General features: G+C 49.9%; 1 long non-coding RNA gene across 1 annotated transcript in view; it reads left to right on the top strand.

The window, feature by feature from the left end:
- The first annotated feature begins 23,763 nt into the window (after window positions 1-23,763).
- LOC147683271 (uncharacterized) overlaps window positions 23,764-25,261 on the top strand; it is a 126,188-nt gene continuing 124,690 nt past the window's right edge. Inside the window, exon 1 of the long non-coding RNA XR_015300936.1 lies at window positions 23,764-24,240. This is a non-coding gene — a long non-coding RNA (uncharacterized LOC147683271). The remainder of the gene's footprint in view (window positions 24,241-25,261) is intronic.

Raw genomic sequence — 25,261 nt, 5'->3', positions numbered from 1 at the left:
AAGCCTCCTCAGTCTCCGAGGCAATCAGGAGGTCATCAGTATACTGCACAAGTACAGAACACTGAGGCAGTACTAGACTCTTGAGGTTCTACTTCAGAATTTGATTAAAAATTGATGGACTATCAGTATACTCTTGTGGGATATGAAACCACGTTAACACACAATTTTCCAAACAGGAAAGAAAACAAAAATTGGCTTTCCTCGTGTAAAGGTATCAAAAAGAATGCCTGAGATAGATCAATCACATTAAACCATTCAGTCTCACAAGGAATTTGGAAGAGGGCCATAGATGGAGTCGGTACCACAGGACAACATGGAACTACGATCATGCTGACCTTTCGCAGGTCCTGCACGATCCTGTATTCCCCACTCTGCTTCTGCAGCCCCATTATGAGGGAATTCCATGCGCTCCCCATAATTTCCTTCAAAATGCCCTGCTCGAACATTGATTCAATCACAGGCATAATTCCTGCTACACTTTCTGAGGTCAGGTTATACTGGACCGTCCTTGGGAACGCTGCAATTGGTTTAATCTGTATCTTAACTGGCTCAACTCCTCTAATCAGCCCAATTTCTTCTCCTGTGAAGTACCACACCACCGGAGAGACATCGTCCCCCAACTCGTATGGTAGTCTTCCACCATCAACATGAGGAACATCTCTATGCAGAGATTCTGATTCGCCAGTTTAAATGCGATGTCATTATCATTAGTCTGTAGCTCTACTCCTTTAGGCATGCAGAACATGGTACAATTCAACTTACACAAAAGGTCCTTCCCATTCACTGCTTTGATTCCTCTGGTGATTGCCTGCTCCTGTCATCTGCAAGACATGCTGATCTCCAGAAACTCACACTTACTTCAGGTATCCTCTCCATGGGTCCTCTAACTGGAGCTCCCCACGTCCTTAAATCTGAACGTGAATCTGTTGGTGACACTGATCATACTGTGCTAGACCCAACATACACCCTTGTAGGGTCCGTGGTTGCTGGTAATGGAGTAGTAGCTTCCACCGGGACCAAATATGGACCATTTCAGTTCACGGTCACATTTCCTCCTGATGTGACCTTTTCTCCCACTCCTGACTGTGGCTAGCCACTGTTTTCCCTGAACTTGGGTCATACACTGACACTATAGGTCCAACGGTGACTGGCACCGTAAGGGCTTCTGGTAACAGCATAGCAACGTTGACTCCGCTTTTCTCTGTACCTCCTGATGCTGGTATTCCTATTCCTTCCATCTCTGTGGAAATCTTTCCCACTACTTTCGCATTAGGGTCTGTCTGCTGTACTCCCATTCTCTCCATACTCGCTACATTTGCAAATTCCTGTCTTCCCTCTTCTCAATTTGGGTTGTATGGTGGAGGATGCTCTGCTAATAATCTATCTAGCAACCTGTCTTCGTCATCTTCTCCATTCCTGTTCCATGCGTCTCCCCTTCACTAATAAGGGGTATAACCTTTCTCCCTCAATGATGTCTACTCTCCACCTCTTCAACTGTGCATCCCATCATGCATCATGATACGCCTTCATCGCCGTTTTCATCCTTACCTGTTCTTTGCCTGTGCTGCTCGCATCGAAGCATCAAATGCTTCAATCTGTATTGGTCTAGGTGGGGGTCGCAATGAAGAAATCACTGCCCTCAGCTCACATAGCACCTCCAATCGAAATGAACCATAACGTGGAAAAGCCAAATTCTTGTTTCGGGTCCAGGGAAGACATGGCTTGGCAGTTCGGGCTGGACTGTTCCCATGAGGCACAGGGTCAGACTGATTTGCATATGGCCATGTCTGAACTGGGGTGGCGGAGTGGGCTAAAGAATGATGATGGATTAAACCCAGATCACTTGACTGGGGTGAGTGCTTGCAATGTTCAACACTCTGTCCATCATCCCCTTTGGTTTTGCCTTGTTCGCCCTAAATTCACAGGGTATGCCCAGACTTGGGTCCCTTGCTCACTTTGCCACTGGATTCAAGCTAGCCTGGCTGATGATGGCTGATTAGCCAGAAACCGGTCCCAGGATGCTTGTTTCCGGTTCAGGGAAGACAAGGCTTGGCAGTTCGGGCTGGACTGTTCCCATGAGGCACAGAGTCCTACTGATTTGCATATGGCCATGTCTGAACTGGGGTGGCGGAGTGAGCTAAAGAATGATCATGGATTAAACCCAGATCAGTATAATGGGGGTGAGTGCTTGCAATGTTCAACACTCCGTCCATCATCCCCTTTGGTTTTGCTTTGTCCTACATTTGTTGCCATGTAATGTGCTCCCTCACCCACTTGAGTTACCACTCCTCTATCACCTCACAGCGGTTCACCCTTCTTCACAATCTCACCTTACGCATTCACACTCACATTCATAGAAACAAGTAACTGTCTGCCTTCCAAATGACCAGACAGTCACATAAACAAGTAATTGTCTGACTTTCTAAAGGATCAATAGGATTCAATCTCTCAAGAACATTCATGCACCATGACCCTCGACCTGCGCTGGCCACTCAAATCGCTGTAGTCCACCTCTGCTCATGGGGCTTTCCACCCGATTCTAAGAACATCACTCACACAAAGTTACCTGTTTCAGGCAGGTTGTCAGTAACACATCATGACTTCCCAACAAACCAATGGTCAGACAATTACAACAAATCGGTGTCTTCTACACCTCAAATCTATCCCAGGATCTTAGGCTACTCTTGAGCCTGACATCAAAACAAAACCAAAACTCATGGACCACGCGCGTCCGGCCCAAAACCACATTCACCCGACTCTCATCCCAAATCCGCAAGACATCACACAATTAATTCATCACCGCAATCTAATGCACAACATCCCTATTCATACTCACTCCTACGTTCACCGCGTTCTCGCCGCACAGTCAATCTCCGCCGGTCTCTGCCAAAGTCTGTAGTTCTCCACTCTCGATCATTTGGGCTCTCTTTCTCTAGGGCTGTAGGGGTCTAAATCTTTTTTTCTAGAATCTTCTAGATTCTCCTCTCACTTCAAGAGGAAACCATCCTACACTTCTACCAACTGATGGGGCCAGGTTCCATGTTCTAGATTTACTCGGGAACCCGTGGTCAATGGCTCTTTGTTTTATGCTTAAATGTGTGGAGGGGAGAAAAATTATTCACCAATCATGTATTCCAATTCCAATGAACCATGACTCAGAAGAATCAATGACTCCCAGTACTGAGTTTAGTTAGTTTATTACAAAGCCAAGAACAATTGGACATACAAACATTTCAAGATGAGGGAGTAGAAATACATTGGGACTAGTACAAAGCCAAACCTACAAGCAAAGTTGAGTCAATGCAACAGATGTAGAATGACCCGTTCTAGAATCAGGACGCAAAATATAACTGTGCTAACATCAAGAGTCTTCTTCATTGGAGGTTCGTAAGTAAAAAGCATGAATCTGCCCTGCACTACCACTAATGTGACATCCCTACTTAGCATTTCCCCAGGCAAGTTCAAGAAAAGGTGTCAGCGCATGATGACTTCCTAAGAAGCACACTCACGTAAAATGGGTCAAGTAGCATAATGCTACAGAGCTCGTTCTAGGATGCTCCTTCCTCTCTGCAGATCTGACCAAAGATCCCACCACTCTGTCCCTAACCCAAACAACCCAATCATAGGGCACACCTGTCCTCACATCACAAGATCATCCCATCCAGCTAGACACCTCCTCCTAGGTAACTTTCCAAGCGTTTGCGATGCTCCCAGGCTCTGGCTCGATGACCTTGATTCCCAGGCCTTCTCCAGTGAGAAAAGAACACCGTCCCACGTTATCAGCACCGCTGGTTCAAATGTATCCTCTCCTCCCTAAGCCTAGCTCCTAAAACAAAAGTGTTATTCTAACTAACAAAGATAAACTTCTCCACCTGCACAGAAACGTGAGAAAGAGCAGACTCTGCATGCACATGAATTATACTAGCAAACCAATCTAGAGAGCTAGGGAAAAATACACATGAGGCCTACGGAAAAACGGCTAACCTAAGAATCACCATGAAACTTCGTTAAACACGCATATACATGAACACTATTATTGTGCACGTCTAAATAAATGCATTACATAACAGTGAATTAATTTCTCATTAGTCAGTTTTAAAATCGAACTTTAAGACTTCATCATGTAGAACACATTTACAATGTTAATCTCTCCAACTTGTACGGAATATCTCTATCGCTACACTAATAACCAAATGTAAACACAACAAAGGATTATATGTGTAGTTAGAAACAACTCCTTATTGTAATGCACCCCTACAAATGGAAGAGCACAGTCGCGCTCTCAGTCATTACCCCCAGGTCCCTTATGTCCTTGTCCCATTCATTACTGTGTGGAGATAAACATCTCCCAACAGAAAAAAAGGATAAGAAGAATGTTGGGACACTAACCTGCCCCTCCCACTGGGATTACATAAGGGGTACTTACCCAGCATTCTGCCTGTTCTTTTTTTCTGTCTGTCGACAGAATGGACTTGGATGCTGGTGCTGCTCCTACTCCTCCTGGGCTGGGGTGGTGTGCACTTCTTCTCTCCTCTCCCCGCCCAGCTTCCTGGCTGCGCGGGCAGGGGGGTTTTGTTGGTCTGCCTCCCGGGCTTGCTGGGAGGCAGGGCTGTTCCTGGCTGGAAATCCTGGTTACCGGCCTTTGCGGCTGGTGCACTGCCTCCGGGTTGCTTCCGGGTCGCTGAGCGCGTCTTTCTGTGGCCTGGCCGGGTGGAATACGCGCTGCGCTTGATGTCCCGTGGATTTCCGGAGCCGGATGTTGGAGTGGGGGCCTTATTCTTGTTGGTGTTCCGGCCCCCACTCCGGGTAAGTCCCGTGTAGCGGTGTTTTGTTCTCTCACATACATGTTCCCAGTTGCCTGATGGAGCTCTTCCTTCATCATGCTGCCTACCTAGCTTTCTGCCTCATTGCAATATATACTTGGCAACAGTCTGGAGATGCCGGGGATTGGACCCGGGCCTCATACCGCCATGCATACACTTTGAATGCTTTTGGCTACTGCGGCTGTCTTTGATGCTCTCCGGGCATTTGGCTTGGTCTCCCCGTGCCTCGTAATGTGGGGTGTGTCCGTCTGTACACCTTTGGGTCATTGACGGTTTTCACTCCTGTTCTCTTTTCTGAACTTGATCTGCTGTCACCCTTTCTGTGGGGGGCTGCGTCACAGGTGCTGCACGATGTTCTTGATTGGTGAGAGGCTGCACCATGGCTGATCTGTATGTTGCCTCGTGTACATCTTGACTTATGCAGTGTTTCCGAAGACTCCGTTTGGTGTCGTGCTTCATGGTGCTGCCGGATTTGGGGCCTGGAGTTCCATGTTTGTTATCCCGGACATTAATCTTAATTCAGGATAGTGTGATTCTGGGCACACCACTTGATCTCTCGTGTTTATGCCATGCAGTGTGGTGTGCAATGTTTTTGTGTGATCCCTGATGTCTGTACATTCTCTTGTGGCACACAAGGCTGCGGCCTAGCGACCAGCGCTCACACCTTTGCACCATGGCACACTTGTGTGCTTCATGTCTGCCATATGTTCTGGACTGAAGGGGTATGCTTTCTGCGCATATTCCCGAGGTTGTCCGGTTTTGCTGATCGCCCCTTGGTCTTCTAGAAGGAGTGCTGCTCTCCATTACTTTCTGTGTTGGATCTCCTGCATTTTTGGTGGCGGAGAGTCCGTCGATGATGCCGTGGACTGGCGGTGTCTTTTGCATCCTGTTCCTAGGGCTGCTAACTTTTCCTCCCAGTAGGCAGGCTCATCCGGACAGGGTTGGGGCATATTGTTGGGCTCTACTCGGGTCCTGTGTTCTACCTCCGTTGTGCCAATGGCACGGGCATTGTTGCAGTTGTGTTTCTTGTGATAGGTGGATTTACACTGCATTCTTCTCCTTGAACATCAGGACTGTGCTTTTTCTTCTTGGCTCTGGCGTTGCCTTCGTGGCTGCCTTGGGATGTCTGTTGGGGTGGGGGGGCCTTGTTCCAGGTGGTGTCCCGGCCTCCTCTCGGGGTTTGCGGGGGCTGTGACTTTCCGTATTCCGGTGGGTGCTCTTTTTCCCAGTTACGGGTTTGCGGGGGGAGGTGCTTGTGTGTTGCTTCCTCTCCACCTGTATGCTGCGGTCCTTCTCCGGTGTTTTTTTTAGGTCCTTTTCTTTGGGGATTTCTCGGCCCCGGCCTGGACTTGGCATTCCCTGTGTCTCTGGGGTGGTGCTCTGAGCACCGGTGCCTCTGTGGGTCTCTGCCCGTTGCTTATCCTGGAGGATGTACCTGTGGCTGCTGGGCCAGGTTGCTGTCTTTGTCATCCTGCTGCTGTTCTGCCTCTCATGGTCCCTTTCCATGTTGCCTTTACCTGGGCTTCTGCGTGGTTCTTCCTGACATGCTTGTTTGTGCTGCATTTTGCCCTGGTTGTCTGCTAGCCCTGACAATTGGGCTTGGTGCTGGAGCTCCTTGGCTGTGTCCTAGGCCTGGTTGTTGCTCCGGGGTATTTGGTCTGTAGCCTTTCCTCCATGGGGATGGCATCTCTCCTTGGTGGGGTTGCCCGCTTGGGTTTCTGGATGAGGTTGGTTTCCTCTTTTTCTGCTTCCTCGGGCTGCTGGTTCTTGGCGGGCGCTTTGGTGCTGGTCTGGCCTGCTTTTGGGGTCTGTCTCCCTTGCCGGTGTGCTTAGGGATACCCTGGTCGGTCCTTTCTGATCCTTGCTGCTGCGTGGTGTTCTGGGCTCCTCGTCTGCTGTGGTGCCTCTGTGAGTTTTGGCTTCCCCTGGGGTGTCTTGTGTTTGGCCTCTTGGCTGTTGGCTGTGCTTCTTCCTTCGGCCTTTCCTCCCTGCTTCTTCTGGTCTCGTTTGGTATCAGTGGTGCTGCTGGGTGGACGTTGTTTGTTGCCTGGATGAATTCCCCGGGTGTTGTTAGCCTCCGCTGGGTCTCTTCTGGCCTGGGGTGTTCTTCTCCGACTTGGTTCGCTGAGGAGGGAGGGTGTTGTCCCTGCCCTTTCTGGTGGTTCTTTTTGCCGGATTTGTGCCTCAGCTTTTTCCTGTTCTCATGTTGTTCCGGGGGCCGTGTTTCGGTCGCTCCTGGTCTGCAGACTTGCGGTTTCTTCTGCTTGGCCTTCGGCGGTGCCTGCTTGTGATTGCCTGTTGCCTTCAGCCTTCCTCCCTGTTGGCTCTTGTTCTTTGCTGGTCTGCTGGGTTCTGTTTGGTGCGACCTGCTCGGGTTGCCTGGTTGCGCTCTTGCTGCGGTTCTGGACTTTGCTGGTGTCTTTTTTGCCTGTAGGGTGTCTGGTCCCTCTGCTATCGGGTTCCGGTCCTTGTAAGTGTGGTGTGTTCCTGATGTTGTGGCCTCTTGGTTCTGGCTGTGTCTGTCTGGGTCTGTCACCCTCTCCTGTATTCCCTGCTTGCCTCCTCTTGGGTTTCGTTTGGCCGACGTTGGGGCTGTTTGCTCTCTGGCCTGTGCTCTGCTGGGGCCTTCCATTCTTTGGCCTTCCCCTGGTTTTGGGTTGGGCCTTTGGGTCCTTCTGGTCATGCGGGTTGCTTGGCTTTGGCTTCCCGGCTGTGTCCTCAGTTGCCATTTTTTTCCCTTGGGGATTCTTCCTCCTGTGCGTGTCCTTCCTTGGGTCGTGCCGAGCTGTGGGATTTGGTTTGCTTGTGCGTTCTGCCCTGGCTTCTGTTGCTTCTGTGGTCGGGATGTTTTTTGTGTTTCCTCTCCCCTCGTGGATTGGGGTTCCGTGCTGTGCTGTTTGGGTCTGTCCCGCTCCTTTGGGTCCTCTAGGGGTTGTTGGCCCTCAGTCTTGCTGGCCTCTGTGTTTTCGCCCCTGCCTTCTGCTTGGGCTGTTTGGGGTCATCTCTGCCTGGCCTGTCTCTGGTTGGGCTTTTTGTTGTTGTTGTTGGCTCCCTTTTGGTTCCCTTGCTTTGGTCTTGGGTTCTCTGGGTCATTTGACCGTCCAGTTGCACTCCTTCTCTGGGGTTCAGGGTGTGCCTTCTTCGGGCTGGGGCTTCCTGCTCCGGTTTCCGCCGGTTTGTAGTTAGGGAGTTTTGCTGGAGCTGTGTTCAGAGGTTCCTGTGATTCCTCCTGTTCCATTTTCCTCTTTGTTTTTCCAGGTCTCTTTGTCCTGGTTGGTTGCCCTTGTCGGTTCTTGCTGCTCGGGCTTCCTGGAGGTGCTGGTTCCCTTGGTGCCTTGTTCCCTGGTCTCTCGGGGCCTGGTGGGTTGGCTTCCGGGGTTTGTTCTTCCTTTCCCGGTGCCTTGTCCGTGGGCTCTGTCTCGCCTTCCGGGCTGGGTGCTGGTGGACTGTCGGCTGGTGCTGGCCCTTTTCTCATGGGGCCTGGTGCTCTTTTGCGAGGTTCCAGGGGTTTGTCCTCTGGTCTCTCTGGGGTCACATTTGCTTCCCTTCTCTTCTGCTTTGGTCTTGCCCTTGGTGGGCTTCTAGACCAATATTTTTCAGGGGGCGACTTTAGTTGTTTTTGGTTGGGGCTTCGCGTTTCTCTGGCCCCCTTGTCCCCTGGGTGTTTCTTTTCTTTCCAGGCCTGTGTTCGGCTGGCATGGGTTCTCTGTGCCTGGGTTTGGCTCTTGTTGCCCGGTTTTGGCTTGCTGGCCTGGTGACTCTTGGCCTTTCTCTTTGGGTGGCCTCCTCGCTGTTGTTTTCTTCTTGCCTCAGTTGGCTTGTGTGTCCGTGCTTTCCCCTTCTCTGGTTGGCTGTGGGGTATTCCTGCTGTGGGTTGGTTGGCGTCTGTGGTTGTCGGACTGGTCGTCTGGATGTTCTCCCGATTGTTTTGTTGGGTGCATCCGGGGTTGGTGGGGCTCCCTCTTGTCGGGGTCTCTGCCTAGGGTTTCGCCGGTTCTGCCTTTTGCTTCCTGCAGTTGGTCCCTTGGTGTGGTTTCCTGAGGTGGCTTCTGTTTTGTTTGGGAAGGCCGTTTTTTCTGCTTTGGTATTCTCCACATAGTAATGAATGGGACGAGGACATAAGGGACCTGGGGGTAATGCTCTATTACTTACGGGTAATCTTCATTTCTCCGGGTCCTGTTGTCCTCGTCCCATTCATACGCCCCGGCCTCCCTACCGGACGAGTGGCCTTCCTGTTGTGGGATTGGTTGTTCGGGCGGAATGCTGGGTAAGTACCCCTTATGTACTCCTGGTGGGAGGGGCGGGTTAGTGTCCCAGCATTCTTCTGATCCTTTTTTTCAGTCGGGAGATGGTTATCTCCACATAGTAATGAATGGGACGAGGACAACGGGACCCAGAGTAATGAAGATTACCGGCGAGTAATAGAGCATTTATATCAGTATTGCAGGTTCTTTTGCATCACTTCTTTCATCCCTCATCAGTTTTTCCGTATTTCTTTTCCTATACCATTCCCCTTTTGCTGTCTGTCAGGCTCTTGTTCTGGGTCAAGGCCTTGAAGAAAAACAAGCCCGGTCTCTAAAAAAATAGAGTGCCGGTGGGCCTTACTTGCGACAACCAGCTCAAATTAAGCACTGGTCAGGGGTTACAGTTGGTGGTCCATGTACAGTGGTACTGCAAGTTCTTTTCAATGTTGTAGGAAGGTACCTCCTGACTATGGTTGCCCCCAACTTTTTGCCCTGTGTTTTAGCTGGTTTTTGACATAGTCGACCTGGGACCCTGCCAATCAGGACCCCAGGCCTACTGCTTTCTCTCTAAAATGGATTCCATGTACCTTAGGTACATTTCCAATTGGTACTGGGCCACCTTATCAGACCCTGTAACTCAGGGCATAGGTGTACCCAGGGCCTACCAGGGGCTGAAGCATGTATTATGCCACCCCTGGCTGGCCTCCTAAATTTGACACAACTGGCTGCATGACAGCTGGGGCAAAGTCGTGTAATCACCCTTTGCTGTAGATATAGTATACCTATATCTAACCCTAAAATGGACACACAGATTCCTATCAGTCACTCCTATGGCAGGCCTTGACAATCCTGAAGGCAGAGTGCTTGGAATCGTGTGAGATGGTGCTCTGGCATGAGCTGAGCCTGTCTGCAGCTTGCGGAACCAAGTCCTAATAGCTGTTCCATGATATCGCATACCATATACTCTTAAGTGCATTATAATCCTCGCGGTTAAATGCTATCTTTGGTATGGCTTTATCAAAACATGTCGAGTAAGGTGTCATACGAATTGGAATACTAACCCCTCGCCAATTCTGGCGACGGGGTTAGCATTCCACCCTTCTAGAGGGACACGACATGTATGTAACTGTGAACCCCGGTTAAAGTTAAGCAAAGCCTCAGCTCCACAAAATGGATGCTGCCACCACAGACACGAGTCTGACCCCCTGCAGCTGGGAGTCCTTCCAGCGAGGGGAGCCTGGACAAAGGGTTTCCTGTCAGGGGCGGTGCTAGCACCGTCCCAGACATGGTTTTGTGTATCCTGGGTAGGCAGGGCTTTACAGGAAGGTGACTGCTGAGTGGCACCCCGGTGCTCACTACGCATAGGCCGGTCAGAACCAGTTCCAGGGGCACACCAGCCCCTGGCCTGGGGAAAGTCTGGCATGGCAGAGGGGTGTAACCACCCCCCTCCTAGTCCCACCCATAGGCAGGACCTAGTCACCGGGTCAGCCCCCTTTTTCAGTATAAAGATAGGAGCGGGCCCCCTGTTCAAATTAGATCATCTTTGGAATCAAGACACGACTTTCTGCGAAAGACATCAAGATTTCCTTCTTCAAGATTCTCCCTTGTGGCTAAGGAGTAGTCACCCTGCATCAAGCGGGCACCATCCTAAGAACACTGCGGTCTGCTGCAAGTCCTTCTTCACGAATCCGACGACCCAGCTCGACGAGACCCGGCTTCCCTGGCACCTCTGACCTCTACTCACCTCTTCAGCAAAGCTGAGAACTGTGAGTGCGACGAGACCTCGAGGGACCGACGATCGCCAAGACTGCACGACTTCTTTGCAACAAGCCCACCGTGTGCTCCACTGGTGAGTGCTTTGGGGTCCGAGAAGCCCCAACCCTGAGCAGCTCCAGCACCGAAGATCAGCCCTCCAGCATCTCCACGATCTGCGTGGGGCCCTTCTGCTTTTGCGTGCTCACCGCGCTGTGTGGCTACTAGCCGGCTGGCTTGTGGCCTTCTTCACGACGCCCGACGACATCACTGCTGCTGGTCTGGTTGCTCCAGACTGGCCCTTGCTTCCTTCTTCAAGAGAAGCACCCCGGACCCTCCTGGTCCACTCCAGACGCCATTTTGAGTCCACCGCGTGGGCTTGAATTTGCCAAGGCTTTGTTGCCCAATCCTGGGTCCAGCGACGCCGACAGCTTCATCCATCGTGGGACAGCTCGCTCCTCCATCCTGGTCGCCGACAACGCCTCCTGGTCCGTGAGATCTGCGAGCACAGCGTCACCCACTCACCTAGTCGAGGTGACTACCATCCGGTGCCCTCCTGGTGCCACCTGACTACTGGCTAGTAGTCTCGAACTTGGTCCCCTCTGCTTTCAGGTGTCATCTTCCGTCGATCCAGGCTTGGATCCATCGAACTTTCTTCACTGGTCGCCTGCCAGCAACTTCTTTCTTCCAGGCTCCTGGTCCGTCTACGAGGATTCCCGACGTCTTTTGAGACCTATGCAGCTGCAGCCCCTGGGCTAGGTAACTTCGGCATTTCGGTGCCCCAGCATAGCCTCACTATCCAAGGGTCAGAATCCACTTTCGTTTTCCTCCTACGAGGTCGGGTTCGCCCGAGAACACTAACTTTGTCATTACTAGCTACCATAGACTTTGTCCCGCATCACGCGTGAGAGTGCACACTCTGCACCCGAGTCCCCTAGGCCTCCTAGAAGTAATCTGAAGATTCTATAGTCAAGTCCTAGCGATTCCTAAGCCTATTAGTACTGTACTTACCTGCTAGTAATTTCGCATTCCACTTTCAGAGTATATGGTTTTCCGTGCCCCTCGGGCATTTGTATATACTGTGCTAACTTAAGTATTTTCGTAAGAGTTTTGTTTTGTGCTTAGTACCCTGTCCTCATAAAGAGTACAGGGCTGTTGTGATTTTAATAAATACACTGTTTATTTTCATAACACTTGTGTGGTGTCCTTTCACTTGGTGTTCAAGGGGTATATGTGTGGTATAACAGCTGGCTTAACACGCCCTCTCGAGTCTTTAGCCTTAGACTGCTCGTATCCACGCTACTAGGATAGCTGGTCTAAAAGGTTGACTTACAACCAATCATCAATAAGGGTTGCTGGACTGATACATAGTGTTCGCTAGAATAGTGAGCACTGCATATCAGGCCACCTTCTCACATTGGTGAGCAGCGGTTGGGATTTGAGCTTGCTGTTGTTTTACCACACGTATCCTAAGAATATCTTGTTGAAAGATCACATAAGTACTTCAGGTACATATAACTTAGCTTAGAATACTCTGAGTTCTACTGAACCAGCTGTTGCAGCTCCTCAAGGCTTAGCACACCTTGGCTGCAACTCTTAGCAAGGAATCAGTAGGCAAACACATAGTGTAGGTAGGTGCATCACTTACACCACACTAGAATCAGCATGTCAGACAAAGGAGGAAACTCTGAGTCTCCCCTTGTGTCAGTGGACCCTCCACAGGTCCCCACTTCCGGATATGCTGCTCTTAGCTTCCAGGAGATGAGACAAGTGTGTACCTCCAGGAAGATAAAACAGGGGTCTAACCCCACAACTTCCATTCTGATTGGTCTCTTAGAGGCTTATGATGCCAGAAGGGCTGGTAACCCAGACCCTTCTAATCCAGATGGGAGTATGCCCTCCTTACAGGGTCCCTTTGATAACCATGACCATCCCCTCCAGGAGGCAGATGATGCTGAGGATGAGGATGAGGATGAGTTGTCAGGGGATGAGGCAGATAAGGGACAGGTAGAAGTCAACAGACTAACCAGGTCCAACTTAAGCAGGCATGAGAATGGTACTAGGGGAACCCTGGGACCCCTCTCAGGCCAGCTTAACATTGGGAATGGACGAGCTATATCTCTGTCAAGAGGCTCTGGCAGATCCATTCAAACCAATGGCTCTCAGGACTCTGCTCTGAGGAGGATGACCTCCCCTCAGAGGAGAGTGTATGCAGCTAAAGAAAGGGCAGCCAATCTGAGGATTGAAAGGGAAGAACTTGCCCTGGCCAAAGAGAGGCTTGCCTTTGCTAGAGAGCACCAGTTAAGTGGGGTAGTCCCCACTGGTGGCAGCAAAATACCTAGCAATAGGGAAAGGAGTTTTGATACAAAGCACCTGAATAAGATAGTGCCCCCCTTTAAACAAGGGGATGACATCCACAAATGGATTACTGCTTTGGAGAGGGCCTGCACTGTGCAGGGTGTTCCCCAAAGTCAGTGGGCAGCTATCTTGTGGCTCTCCTTTGAAGGTAAAGGTAGAGATAAGCTCCTCACTACTAGAGTGGAGGATGCTAACAATTACCAAATCTTGAAAAATACACTGGTTGATGGGTTTGGTTTAACCACTGAGCAGTACAGGATGCTGTTCAGAGACACCCAGAAAACTCAGTCTCAAGATTGGTCTGACTTTGTTGATTGTGCCACTAAGGCTTTTGAAGGCTGGCTACTGGGTAGTAAGGTTACTGATTTTAAAGGATTGTACAATCTAATTATGAGAGAGCACATCTTAAGTAATTGTCAGAACCAGTTATTACATCAGCACCTGGTAGACTCTGATCTGACCTCTCCACAGGAATTGGGTAAGAGGGCAGACAAATGGGTCAGAACCAGGGTCAGGCCTAAGAACCAGGGTGGTGACCAAAAGAAGGAATCAACCAAGCCTCAAGAGAAGGGTGGGGATAAATCCACAGAGAATACTTCCCAAGGGCCCCAAAACTCCAACAAGGGTGGTGGGTCCCAGAACACTCCTTCAGAACAGAAGAAACCTTATTGCCATACCTGTAAACAGGTGGGCCATTACAAAAGTGATGCCAAGTGCCCTAAAAATAGCAATAAGGAAAACATACCCCCCAGTAATACTCCCAGACCTCCTGTTACCACTAGTGGTAATCCCCCAGGTGGTGGGAGTGCCCCCAAGAATGTGGTGGGCATTACTTTGGGAAACCAGGAGGACTATGGCCTAGCCAGGTCCCCTCACAACACTCTTGTCTGTGAGACTGGCTTGGGGTTTGCCAACTTCACTACTGGTTCCCACATTTTGGGAAAGTATAGACAAGAGCCCTTTATCAATGGTCAGAAAGTTGAGGCATACAGAGACACAGGGGCCAGTATCACCATGGTGATTGACCATCTGGTCCCCTCTGCTCAACTGACCCCTGGTTTCCTTTACCAGGTGACAGACGTTCATGGAGTGAAGAGAAGGCATCCCATGGCAGTAGTCGAGCTCAGTTGGGGTAATGTCACAGGGCCCATGAGAGTGGCAGTGACAGACACCCTACCTGTAGATTGCTTACTGGGGAATGACCTGGAAATCTCAGCATGGGCTGAGGTGGAACAAGAAACTCACTCCAGAATGATAGGCCTACCCAGAAAGGTTAGTGGGGCAGTAATAGCTACAGCCCCAGTCCAAGCACCATTCCTCCCTGAAAAGGTTGGAAGAGCAGTGGTAGCCACTGCCCAGGCTCAGACAGACTTTCCTGAACAGGATAGGAGGGCTGTGACAGTCACAGCCCAAACACAAACTGAGTGCCCTCCTGAAAAGGTTGGCAAGGCTGTAATGGTCTCAGCCTCTACTCAGACAGATAACAGTGTTGTGAAGCCTGAAACTATGGATCACTCCACTCAGACAGAGTATTGAGGAGGAAGAGAAATCTCCCTCCCACCAGACTTTAGGAAAGGATCAGCCTCCTCAGGGAACTGATCTGACCCCTTGTGAAGGAACTGCCCCAGAGGTAGTCAGGCCTAGCCTGGCAGAGCCCCTGATGTCAGTGGACCCTTCCAAGGTGGGACCCAGTCTGGAGCAGGTAACCTGCCCCTCTCTACCCTGCCTCAGTCAGCCCAGGGCTGTAGAGGTCAGGGAGGCCAGTGGTGGACCCCAAAGGGCCCCCTGTCCAAAAGAACTCCTTAATCAGCAGATTAGGATCACTGAAGCTGGTAAACCTAGCCAAGTGAAAATAAATCAGACTCCTGAGGGATCCCCCTTAAAAGTAATTAGGGACCTCCCACAGCTGGACACTGTTGGGCACAGCCAAACATGGGGCCTAAAAACCCCAGACCTGACCTGTCCCTCCAGTAAGCCAAACAGAGGGACTCAGCCTCCAGCTTTAGGTAGCCAGAGGCTGACCCTGAGAGCTCAGTGCATCTCAGCTAAAGAAAGAAAGGCACACATGATGGATGGTGATTGGAGGAAGTTGAGCCCAAAGGTAGAGGAGCCTCACTTCAGTACTCCATCCCAGCATCAGCCTTCTTCTTTCCCAAGACACACCAAAGACAGAGATTCCCTATGGTGGAGACCCTCAGATACCCTTAGGGTGAGGGGTTGCTTAGTGGACCATGACACAGGGGGAAACCAAGCCAGAGCTGGTCCTTCCCTATATGGCCACTTAGGTAATAGAGGCTTACCTGGACAAGGATAGCCTTATCTCCTTTCGTTTGGGGGGGGGGGGGGGTTGTGTAGGAAGGTACCTCCTGACTATGGTTGCCCCCAACTTTTTGCCCTGTGTTTTAGCTGGTTTTTGACATAGTCGACCTGGGACCCTGCCAATCAGGACCCCAGGCCTACTGCTCTCTCTCTAAAATGGATTCCATGTACCTTAGGTACATTTCCAATTGGTACTGGGCCACCTTATCAGACCCTGTAACTCAGGGCATAGGTGTACCCAGGGCCTACCAGGGGCTGAAGCATGTATTATGCCACCCCTGGCTGGCCTCCTAAATTTGACACAACTGGCTGCATGACAGCTGGGGCAAAGTCGTGTAATCACCCTTTGCTGTAGATATAGTATACCTATATCTAACCCTAAAATGGACACACAGATTCCTATCAGTCACTCCTATGGCAGGCCTTGACAATCCTGAAGGCAGAGTGCTTGGAATCGTGTGAGATGGTGCTCTGGCATGAGCTGAGCCTGTCTGCAGCTTGCGGAACCAAGTCCTAATAGCTGTTCCATGATATCGCATACCATATACTCTTAAGTGCATTATAATCCTCGCGGTTAAATGCTATCTTTGGTATGGCTTTATCAAAACATGTCGAGTAAGGTGTCATACGAATTGGAATACTAACCCCTCGCCAATTCTGGCGACGGGGTTAGCATTCCACCCTTCTAGAGGGACACGACATGTATGTAACTGTGAACCCCGGTTAAAGTTAAGCAAAGCCTCAGCTCCACAAAATGGATGCTGCCACCACAGACACGAGTCTGACCCCCTGCAGCTGGGAGTCCTTCCAGCGAGGGGAGCCTGGACAAAGGGTTTCCTGTCAGGGGCGGTGCTAGCACCGTCCCAGACATGGTTTTGTGTATCCTGGGTAGGCAGGGCTTTACAGGAAGGTGACTGCTGAGTGGCACCCCGGTGCTTACTACGCATAGGCCGGTCAGAACCAGTTCCAGGGGCACACCAGCCCCTGGCCTGGGGAAAGTCCGGCATGGCAGAGGGGTGTAACCACCCCCCTCCTAGTCCCACCCATAGGCAGGACCTAGTCACCGGGTCAGCCCCCTTTTTCAGTATAAAGATAGGAGCGGGCCCCCTGTTCAAATTAGATCATCTTTGGAATCAAGACACGACTTTCTGCGAAAGACATCAAGATTTCCTTCTTCAAGATTCTCCCTTGTGGCTAAGGAGTAGTCACCCTGCATCAAGCGGGCACCATCCTAAGAACACTGCGGTCTGCTGCAAGTCCTTCTTCACGAATCCGACGACCCAGCTCGACGAGACCCGGCTTCCCTGGCACCTCTGACCTCTACTCACCTCTTCAGCAAAGCTGAGAACTGTGAGTGCAACGAGACCTCGAGGGACCGACGATCGCCAAGACTGCACGACTTCTTTGCAACAAGCCCACCGTGTGCTCCACTGGTGAGTGCTTTGGGGTCCGAGAAGCCCCAACCCTGAGCAGCTCCAGCACCGAAGATCAGCCCTCCAGCATCTCCACGATCTGCGTGGGGCCCTTCTGCTTTTGCGTGCTCACCGCGCTGTGTGGCTACTAGCCGGCTGGCTTGTGGCCTTCTTCACGACGCCCGACGACATCACTGCTGCTGGTCTAGTTGCTCCAGACTGGCCCTTGCTTCCTTCTTCAAGAGAAGCACCCCGGACCCTCCTGGTCCACTCCAGACGCCATTTTGAGTCCACCGCGTGGGCTTGAATTTGCCAAGGCTTTGTTGCCCAATCCTGGGTCCAGCGACGCCGACAGCTTCATCCATCGTGGGACAGCTCGCTCCTCCATCCTCGTCGCCGACAACGCCTCCTGGTCCGTGAGATCTGCGAGCACAGCGTCACCCACTCACCTAGTCGAGGTGACTACCATCCGGTGCCCTCCTGGTGCCACCTGACTACTGGCTAGTAGTCTCGAACTTGGTCCCCTCTGCTTTCAGGTGTCATCTTCCGTCGATCCAGGCTTGGATCCATCGAACTTTCTTCACTGGTCGCCTGCCAGCAACTTCTTTCTTCCAGGCTCCTGGTCCGTCTACGAGGATTCCCGACGTCTTTTGAGACCTATGCAGCTGCAGCCCCTGGGCTAGGTAACTTCGGCATTTCGGTGCCCCAGCATAGCCTCACTATCCAAGGGTCAGAATCCACTTTCGTTTTCCTCCTACCAGGTCGGGTTCGCCCGAGAACACTAACTTTGTCATTACTAGCTACCATAGACTTTGTCCCGCATCACGCGTGAGAGTGCACACTCTGCACCCGAGTCCCCTAGGCCTCCTAGAAGTAATCTGAAGATTCTATAGTCAAGTCCTAGCGATTCCTAAGCCTATTAGTACTGTACTTACCTGCTAGTAATTTCGCATTCCACTTTCAGAGTATATGGTTTTCCGTGCCCCTCAGGCATTTGTATATACTGTGCTAACTTAAGTATTTTCGTAAGAGTTTTGTTTTGTGCTTAGTACCCTGTCCTCATAAAGAGTACAGGGCTGTTGTGATTTTAATAAATACACTGTTTATTTTCATAACACTTGTGTGGTGTCCTTTCACTTGGTGTTCAAGGGGTATATGTGTGGTATAACAGCTGGCTTAACACGCCCTCTCGAGTCTTTAGCCTTAGACTGCTCGTATCCACGCTACTAGGATAGCTGGTCTATAAGGTTGACTTACAACCAATCATCAATAAGGGTTGCTGGACTGATACATAGTGTTCACTAGAATAGTGAGCACTGCATATCAGGCCACCTTCTCACAAATGTCACCTCTGCAGTTTCAAAGAAAGGCATAAGAATTACAAAACACTGTGTCATATCTGTGAAGCTGTATTTCTATGTGTTTCCTCTGCTTCGGAGCACATAAATACTTGGGAGCTATCTTGGGCCAGTTATCTGTGGTACAGCTGGTGTAGTGGCATAGGGACCCAGAGATGGTCGGGGAGCCAGCCTGCCTTAGCCAGTATAGAGCGGTACAAAAGGGGGTGGTGATGGACGGAGCATCTGAGCCAATGAAACACTCACACCCAGTCAACATATCTGGGTTTAATCCATCACCGTTCTTTAGCCCACTCTGCCACCCCAGTTCAGACATGGCCATATGCAAATCAGTCTGGTCCTGTGCCTCATGGGAACAGTCCAGCCCGAGCTGCCAAGCCATGCCTTCCCTGGACCGGAAACAAGCTTCCGAGGACTGTTTTCTGGCATTTCAGCCATCTTCATCCCGGCTTGCTTGAATCCAGTGGCAAAGTGACCAAGGGACTCACGTCTGAGCATACCCTGCCAACTTATGGCGAACAAAGCGGTACAAAATAGGGTGGTGATGGACGGAGCATCTGAGCCAATCAAACACTCACACCCAGTCAACAGATCTGGGTTTAATCCATCACCGTTCTTTAGCCCACTCTGCCACCCAGTTCAGACATGGCCATATGCAAATCAGTCTGACCCTGTGCCTCATGGGAACAGTCCAGCCTGAACTGCCAAGCCATGCCTTCCCTGGACCGGGAACAAGCTTCCGAGGACCAGTTTCTGGCATTTCAGCCGTCTTCAGCCCGGCTTGCTTGAATCCAGTGGCAAAGTGAGCAAGGGACTCACGTCTGAGCATACCCTGCCAGCTTATGGCGAACAAAGCGGCACAAAAGGGGGTGGTGATGGACGGAGCATCTGCGCCAATCAAACACTCACACCCAGTCAACAGATCTGGGTTTAATCCATCACCGTTCTTTAGCCCACTCTGCCACCTCAGTTCAGACATGGCAATATGCAAATCAGTCTGACCCTGTGCCTCATGGGAACAGTCCAGCCCGAACTGCCAAGCCATGCCTTCCCTGGACCGGAAACAAGCTTCCGAGGACCGGTTTCTGGCATTTCAGCCGTCTTCAGCCTGGCTTGCTTGAATCCAGTGGCAAAGTGAGCAAGGGACTCACGTCGGAGCATACCCTGCCAACTTATGACGAACAAAGCGGTACAAAAGGGGGTGGTGATGGACGGAGCATCTGAGCCAATCAAACACTCACACCCAGTCAAAAGATCTGGGTTCAATCCATCACCGTTCTTTAACCCACTCTGCCACCCCAGTTCAGACATGGCCATATGCAAATCAGTCTGACCCTGTGCCTCATGGGAACAGTCCAGCCCGAACTGCCAAGCCATGCCTTCCCTGGATTGGAAACAAGCTTCTGAGGACCGATTTCTGGCATTTCCCATGAGGCACAGGGTCAGACTGATTTGCATATGGCCATGTCTGAACTGGGGTGGCGGAGTGGGCTAAAGAACGGTGATGGATTAAACTCAGATCTGTTGACTCTGTGTGAGTATTTGATTTGTTTGGATGCTCCGTCTATCACCACCCCCTTTTGTACCGCTTTGTTCGCCATAAGTTGGCAGGGTATGCTCAGACGTGAGTCCCTTGCTGACTTTGTCACTGGATTCAAGCAAGCCCGGCTGAAGACAGCTGAAATGCCAGAAACCAGTCCTCGGAAGTTTGTTTCCGGTCCAGGGAAGGCATGGCTTGGCAGTTCGGGCTGGACTGTTCTCATGAGGCACAGGGTCAGACTGATTTGCATTTGGCCATGTCTGAATTGGGGTGGCGTAGTAGGCTAAAGAACGGTGATGGATTAAACCCAGATCTGTTGACTGGGTGTGAGTATTTGATTTGTTTGGATGCTCCGTCCATCGCCACCCCCTTTTGTACCGCTTTGTTCGCCATAAGTTGGCAGGGTATGCTCAGACGTGAGTCCCTTGCTCACTTTGCCACTGGATTCAAGCAAGCCGGGCTGAAGACAGCTGAAATGCCAGAAAACGGTCCTCGGAAGCTTGTTTCAGGTCCAGGGAAGGCATGGCTTGGCAGTTCGGGCTGGACTGTTCCCATGAGGCACAGGGTCAGACTGATTTGCATATGGCCATGTCTGAACTGGGGTGGCGGAGTGGGCTAAAGAACGGTGATGGATTAAACCCAGATCTGTTGACTGGGTGTGAGTATTTGATTTGTTCCAATGCTCCGTCCATGGCCACCCCCTTTTGTACTGCTTTGTTCTCCATAAGTTGGCAGGGTATGCTTAAACGTGAGTCCCTTGCTCACTTTGCCACTGGATTCAAGCAAGCGGGGCTGAAGACGGCTGAAATGCCAGAAACCGGTCCTCGGAAGCTTGTTTCCGGTCCAGGGAAGGCATGGCTTGGCAGTTCGGGCTGGACTGTTCCCATGATGTACAGGGTCAGACTGATTTGCATATGGCCATGTCTAAACTGGGGTGTCGGAGTGGGCTAAAGAACGGTGATGGATTAAACCCAGATCTGTTGACTGGGTGTGAGTATTTGATTTGTTTGGATGCTCCGTCCATCACCACCCCCTTTTGTACCGCACGTGAGAGCATTGCACATATTTTAAATACCCAGAACTTGCTCTCTACCTTTTTATTGTCACTCTTCTTGCAACTGTCCCTCCGCAAACAATTAAATACTTCTGATATATCACATAGTCCATTGCCACATTCAAGGTGCATGTCAGATTGTTCTAAAGAGCCTTATTTAGGAAAACGTTGCATCACAGTAAAGCGTTTTATTCGAGTTCATGAACTCTTAATATGGAATCTGTCAGCATGTCAAACCAATTTATGTACACAGATAACACAGACATTGTTGCCTGCACATGCCCACACACGCATACATGCACTCACAAACCTGCCCAATGCCCTTCACAAGGGCTCATTTTGATAATCGTAAAATAGTCAGTAATCCGACTTGGAGCCAAATATGTCCCAAAAACTCAATGTAAAACTAATTAAAAAACTAAAAGCTAAATTTGCCAATCATGCACTATCACTGCAATGAAAGGAGTCTGGTCTAAATGGAGACGCACGGGGGAGAGGAATACAAAATTTTCCAGCTATCGCGACAAGAATTTTAGATTCTATTAAGGACACGGAGGCGAGGATTATGCTTACTTAATTTCTTTACTACAAACACATCAGCCAATGAAAGTAAAGGGCAAGGGCAGAGGCCTCATCCTTAGAGTCTTCTTTGGACTTATATAATTTAGCATAGGAGTGTACATGGGGCCAAGAGGGACCGGTAGGCTCACGCGCCAGGGGAACAGGGGCCAGGTCAGGACCAGAGGAGGAGCGGGGTTTGGGGGTAGCAGGAACTAGCAACTCCAATTTCTTAGCTAGGGGCAACAGGGCAGAAGAAAGGGCCTTATCTAACTTTGCGTTAAGCTTTTTGTCAATAATGTCCTCCATGGACTCTTCCTCGTAATATTCCTCTTCACCTTGCTCATTGCACGCAGCAACCTCCTCTTGGTAGCAGTCGTACTCTGCCATATTCATAAGTGGAATTGAAAATTCCAATCAAAAGCCCCAGAGGGAAAATTAGAGGCTGCCCTAAGAAGTGGGGCACGAAGTGGGCACACTGGAACAGATACCGAGGCGAACTTTGTGATTCACCTACTACTGAATTGGCTGTCTCGTGCTGGACCCCTGGGTCGAATATTGCGCTGATTTATACTCTGTTTGCTTTCTGTATCGCCCTACGAAGATTGTACTGATGCTAACTGACTCTTTGACTCTGCTTTTTTCCTCAATAAAATATTATGTTAAAAAAAAAAATCCCCAGAGAGAAGCTCAAATATCAGTCCAAAATAAGGGCGTCGGTTGGGAGTAGTGCCAGGCGCAGGAACCAGTCCAAAAACAATACTGAAAGTCACACAAAGTCACTCAAAGTTCAAATAGCCCCACTCTAGGACTAATGGAGGTATAAAACCCCTACCTGGAGTCAGATTATGGGGCATCCAAAACTTGTGGCTTCAGGAGCCGTGGCAAGTCAGGGGTTAATGCCTGCCACAAGCGTGAGGGAGAAACAAGGAAAGCGCTGCCTTATCTTGAGGAAAAAACGGCCCAATTTGCTCCTGGCGCGCTGTGCGACGATCTCCTCTTCAGCCCGGGGCAGAGCGTCTCAATCGGCACTGAAACGGGACTGCGCGCATACAAAGACGCGTGCGAGCCCCAGACACGCACGCTGGGAGCCCGCGAAGGCTTCGGCGTGCGTTTCACTCCCAGCGGGGGCGGGGGGGGGGCCAAATCCCTCCGGATCGCGAACTGCGATCGGAGGCAGCGGTAACGGGCACGGGAAGCTGCTAAAGCGCAACACGCGCTTGACTTAGGGGCTAAGGAGACGTAGCGGGCAGGCAAAGCCACGCTCCGAAGGGAGAAGACAGCATGAGAGCGCGTCGCAAGCAAAGCGCACAAAGCACCATAAAAATCCCCAAGTAAGAACAAACACCACAGCGTGTGCAACAATAACAGCAGAGCACAAGTCCCAAAAAAAGAAGTGGGGGGACCCTGACGTCACGAAAGGTGTCTTGCACCATCGGGCTCATTGCTTCCCCTCGCTCACCCCTTAGATGCGATTGCATCAGAGAAGCCAGCGCTTGAGCATCATTCTGAATGAGCTCCGATCTAGCCCCAGAGAGGCAAAAGAGTTAATGAGTGTCGCTCCATTTGCTCAGTTATCGAGCTCCCGTTAAAATAAGTGGGGGGATGCCGTCCACCTGCGTGGTACCACGACTCGAGCCCTGAATAACAGTAAATATAGAATCAATCAAGTATAATAAATATCAAAATACCAAAATGCAACGAAAACACAGTAAAGTGCAAGTATACAGAGAAAAGAGCGACACTTATCTGGGCTGCGGAGCAGCAAAGAAAGAGGAAGGCAGATTGGTGTCTCTCTACTTTGTATACTTCATCATGCAGTGATTGGCTGTCATAAAGGAGGCGTGGTTCAAAGCCTCATGGGTATTGATGTTTTTTAATATTGTAGTTTTACTTTCATTGGCTGCTATGTTTGCAGTAAAGAAATTGAGTTAGCATAAACAGAAGCCTCCGGTCCTGCTATAGAATCTCCATGATATCCATGGCTCAAGTCCTATAAAAAGAAGTGGGGAGACTGGCAATATGCAAATGTCCTCATCGCGTGTACCCCTGTCTCGAGCCCTGATGATATCTCCCCCCCTGCTTCCAGTGGCCGGAGCAGTCCAAGGCAGGCAGGGATTAGCCCATTTAGGCAAGGGTGGGGGTCGTTAAGGAGAGGATCAAGGGCAGTTTGAGCCTCTTTCTTTGTGAACTACAATACTACAATCCTATGGATTTTACCGATTATTTTTCTATTTCTGTGTTTTCCCCTCTCTTGCTCCCGGGAAATGTTTTATGAGGAAAAATAAGTGCTGGTCCCCAAAAATGAGTGCGAGTGGAGTCCACTGCAACCACCAGCTCAAAGCGGCGTTGAAGACGTGGATAGAGTCAGGCCCAAAACAATTTGGTTAGGAAGTCTGGCTTTGCAAACCGAGCTATGTTATTTGGTCAGTTCGCAAAATCGCCAGTCAGAGGAGGCCGCAGAACAATCTGCCTGTTGAATTAGGCAGATCACGATTTGCAGCCCCTCTGTTCCTGCGCTTCAGGAAAGGAAGTGGTTAACTTTAAAAACACAGGCGGATTCAGCTTCGGAGTAAAAATGAAACTGAAAGAACCAACAGTGCGCAAGACCAGGCTCCACTTCCTGGTTATCTGAAGAGAAAGCGTTCAGAAGCGTCTTCGATCAGCAAAGATGGTGTTCCAGGTCTTTCTGACGGGCTTAGACACCCCACATACGATTGACGTGGCCGACAGCGAGGCAGACTTTAAAGCCACAACTGTCAGGACATTCAAGGAACTGGTGATAAAAAAACTGGGCGATGCGGTAAATCTACGAGGCTTAGGTAAGTGCTTCGGTCTAAGTCCTAAGTAAGTTTCAAACTGTTTGTTATGTTTCCTGCGTGGCCGAAAAGAACATTATTGTAATGTGCGGAGCGCGACACGAGCTTACCTCTGCCATCTAAATTCGATTCTACCCGTTCGAGTTGTAACAAGCACTGGCAAATCCATTAGGTCGGGAGTTGGCTGCTCATCTCTTTTTTTGCTTTGCCACCGCTTCCTTTGTGAATGATTTTTTGTAGGAAGCCACTCACTATATGAAAATAAGTATCGTCTAAAAGCCAAAATGACTGATTTATCAAGGTTTTGCATCGCCCTTCGGTGACGCAAAAAACTAAGTGAGATTTATCAAGCACTTGCCAAATTCAGAGTAACTCAAAGCAGTACAAATTACATAACAAGAGTAACAAGCACATGCATTGCAATAGGTCTCCTATTAGTAAATATATGAGCAATTAGTGTTGCAAGTGTTATTTTTTTTCCTTAAAAATATATTCTAGCAGTAGCATAAGTAATAAATGAAAAGGCATGAATCAATTAAAGGGTGCAGTAGTATAAGCTGTTAGTATGTGTTTTTGTGGAGTTGTACATGCACTTTTATTGGTGTTATAAGGTACTGCATTATTTATGCAATGATAAAGAGAAAGATTGTATTAAGGCCGCAGTACTTTATGTAATAGGTAATAGGTAATAATCTTTATTGCTCAGTTAATTAAAACCATTGCAAATATTAGTACATGGGAAAAAATAAAATTATAAAAGTATAAAATGACTATAGGTTCATGATGTTAATGGTCATTGCTGCAGAAATTTATACAGCTTTTCCACAAAACGTGAGTTAAAATCCGTAAGTCCCTTGTATTGCTTGAAGGAAAAGTCTTACACGGTAGCATTGGTCCCTTGTATTCCTGCGGTGACTGTGTAGAAGGCATTGCCCCTGGGTTTTAAGCCTTGTTGTAATGTGCGACTTTAATTTGCTTCTTGATTTTTACTGCAGCTGGTGTCTGCCATCTGGCTTTCCTGTTT

The sequence above is a fragment of the Lissotriton vulgaris genome, chromosome 11, assembly GCF_964263255.1.
Source record: "Lissotriton vulgaris chromosome 11, aLisVul1.2, whole genome shotgun sequence".
Lineage (NCBI taxonomy): Eukaryota > Metazoa > Chordata > Amphibia > Caudata > Salamandridae > Lissotriton > Lissotriton vulgaris.
The sequence above is the reverse complement of the archived record's forward strand: the minus strand, read 5'-3'. Positions and strand labels throughout refer to the sequence as shown.